The sequence below is a fragment of the Ranitomeya variabilis genome, chromosome 1, assembly GCF_051348905.1.
Source record: "Ranitomeya variabilis isolate aRanVar5 chromosome 1, aRanVar5.hap1, whole genome shotgun sequence".
Taxonomy (NCBI): domain Eukaryota; kingdom Metazoa; phylum Chordata; class Amphibia; order Anura; family Dendrobatidae; genus Ranitomeya; species Ranitomeya variabilis.
In genome coordinates, this window is record NC_135232.1 from 673364009 (window position 1) to 673367645 (window position 3637).

A 3637-nucleotide genomic window follows, 5' to 3' on the forward strand; every position below is an offset into this window, starting at 1 on the left:
GAATGTCATTGTGCTGCTGATCCTGCACTTTACATGCTTTTTTATTTGTGCCATCATGAAATATTTACTAAAATGATAATATAATGCAAAATAGAATGTAGCAACTTTAAGCAGAAGTAGCTTTATGTGAATGTAAATATACCTGTATATGTCAAGGTTGAACCTCATTTCCCCTAAAATTCGAGGGGAAGACAATGCCCGTTTTTTGCTCATGTCGCATTGCTTATTTTTGTCCGTCACAAACAAAGAAAGCACCACAAACCGACCATACAGTCCAATGTAATATAATTTCATTTTATTGCTGTATAATTCAAGTAAGAAGAGGTACAAAATGGAAAATAAATACAAGTAGGAAATAAAGGTACAGACCACAATGCAAAGGTACAAATTGTACAAGAAAAAGGGAGCACACCCAGGAGTAAAACAAGATGAAAATGAAACTGGGTGAAACACAACAGTGTATGAGGTAATAAAGATCTAAATGAATCGTATATACACAAAAATCATTAAAAAAATATAAAACAAATTGTACCCAAACATTAAATACAAGTGCAGTATCACAAGTGTTACCCTGGTATGAGAAAAACCATGGGTATAAGTGTAAATCATACAAAGATCAAAAATCTGCAAAAACACACAACTGTGTGAAGCATACGTTGTGCTGAGGTGAAAAGGTCAAACAATATAATACAATAAGCAAATAGTGAGACACTCAAGAAATAATAACGTGGGGTAAGTATAATAGTGAAAGGAGGGACAGATGATCACAGTATAAGTGTAAGAATTGATATCAAAGTGGGAAGTCACTCACAGTGAGGCCGGAGTCACACTAGACCGTAATACGGACGAGTGCTATGCAATAAAAAATCGCATAGCACTCAGACTAATGTTAATCTATGGGGCAGCTCCTATCAACCGTTGTTTTCTCAGCCGTATTATACCTGCGAGTGAAATCGCAGCATGCTGCGATTGTCACCGTATTGCGCCCGAAATCCGCCAATGCAAGTCTATGGGTGCGAGAAAAACTTGCACACCACACAGACCATCAGAGTGACTTGCGAGAAATACGCACCGGTGTCCTATAGAAAAGCCGGAAATTCAGTGCGGTGTACAGTAAAATCACACTGACAGGTTAAAATAGAATAGATAAAATAAATGTCTACACATAGTATAGGTATATATATATATTTATTTATATTTCATACAGCGCTAGATAACAGAAAAGCCGGTAATTCAATTATCGGCTTTTGCTAAATCATTACCGAACCGATATGAGACATGGTTTATATACAGTAAACCATTGCATATCCGTTAGATTTTTATATGTCCCTCCCTAATAATGTTAGCAGTGTGCGCGTGTAAAATTTTGGAGCTCTAGGTGTTAAATTAAAGGGTTAATTGACGGAAAAAACTGGTGTGGGCTCCCGTGCAATGTTCTCTGCCAGAGAGGGAAAGCCAGTGACTGAGGGCATATATTAATAGCCTAGAGAGGGACCATGGTTATTGCCCCCCGGCTAAAAACATCTGCCCCCAGCCACCCCAGAAAAGGCACATCTGTAAGATGCGCCTATTCCGGCACTTATATGAGTTCTCGCTAGTCAACGAAGCTCCGTCCCCTGCATTTCATTCATTCCCCAGTCTTTTACAGACGGGAGCGGCCGCATTAGCACCACTCCGGGTTGTAAATGTATTTAACCCCTTGAGATGAATTACAGCACATGTGGAATTATATACTTAACAAAAAAGTGTGAAACAACTGAAATTATTTCTTATATTCTAGGTTCTTCAAATTAGCCACCTTTTGCGTTGATGACTGCTTTGCACACTCTTGGCATTCTCTTGATGAGCTTCAAGAGGTAGTCACCGGGAATGGTTTTCACTTCACGTGTGCCCTGTCAGGTTTGATAAGTGGGATTTCTTGCCTTATAAATGGGGTTGGGACCATCAGTTGTGTTGTGCAGAAGTCTGGTGGATACACAGCTGTTTGTCCTACTGAATAGACTGTTAGAATTTGTATTATGGCAAGAAAAAAGCAGCTCAGTAAAGAAAAACGAGTGCCCATCATTACTTTAAGAAATGAAGGTCAATCAGTCCGAAAAATTGGGAAAACTTTGAAAGTGTCCCCAAGTGCAGTGGCAAAAACCATAAAGCGCTACAAATAAACTGGCTCACATGAGGACCACCCCAGGAAAGGAAGACCAAGAGTCATCTCTGCTTCTGAGGATAAGTTTATCCGAGTCACCAGCCTCAGAAATCGCAGGTTAACAGCAGCTCATATTAGAGACCAGGTCAAAGCCACACAGAGTTCTAGCAGCAGACACATCTCTACAACAACTGTTAAGAGGAGACTTTGTGCAGCAAGCCTTCATGGTAAAATAGCTGCTAGGAAACCACTGCTAAGGACAGGCAACAAGCAGAAGAGACTTGTTTGGGCTAAAGAACTCAAGGAATGGATATTAGACTAGTGGAAATCTGTGCTTTGGTCTGATGAGTCCAAATTTGAGATCTTTGGTTCCAACCACCGTGTCTTTGTGTGACGCAGAAAAGGAGAATGGATGGACTCTACATGCCTGGTTCCCACCAGGAAGCATGGATGAGGAGGTGTGATGGTGTGGGGGTGCTTTGTTGGTGACACTGTTGGGGATTTATTCTAAATTGAAGGCATACTCAACCAGCATGGCTACCACAGCATCTTGCAGCGGCATGCTATTCCATCCGGTTTGCGTTTAGTTGGACCATCATTTATTTTTCAACAGGACAATGACCCCAAACACACCTCCAGGCTGTGTAGGGGCTATTTGACCAAGAAGGAGAGTGATGGGGTGCTACACCAGATGACCTGGCCTCCACAGTCACCAGACCTGAACCCAATCGAGATGGTTTGGGGTGAGCTGGACCTCAGAGTGAAGACAAAAGGGCCAACAAGTGCTAAGCATCTCTGGGAACTCCTTCAAGATTGTTGGAAGACCATTCCTGGTGACTACCTCTTGAAGCTCATCAAGAGAATGCCAAGAGTGTGCAAAGCTGTCATCAAAGCAAAAGGTGGCTACTTTGAAGAACCTAGAATATAAGACATAATTTCAGTTGTTTCACACTTTTTTGTTAAGTATATAATTCCACATGTGTTAATTCATAGTGTTGATGCCTTCAGTGTGAACGTACAATTTTCATAGTATGAAAATACAGAAAAATCTTTAAATGAGAAGGTGTGTCCAAACTTTTGATCTGTACTGTATGTCTCTATCAGTTTTGTACATCGAGAGACTGAAATTCTTGCCAATTCTTCCTTGGCAAACAGCTCGAGCTCATTGAGGTTTGATGGAGATTGATTGTGAACAGCAGTTTTCAGCTCTTTCCACAGATTCTCGATTGGATTGAGGTCTGGACTTTGACTTGGCCATTCTAACACCTGGATACGTTTATTTGTAAACCATTCCATTATAGATTTTGCTTTATGTTTGGGATCATTGTCTTGTTGAGACAAATCTCTGTCCCAGTCTCAGGTCTTTTGCAGACTCCAACAGGTTTTCTTCAAGAATGCTCCTGTATTTGGCTCCATCCATCTTCCCATCAATTTTAACCATCTTCCCTGTCCCTGCTGAAGAAAAGCAGGCCCAAACCATGATGCTGCCACCAC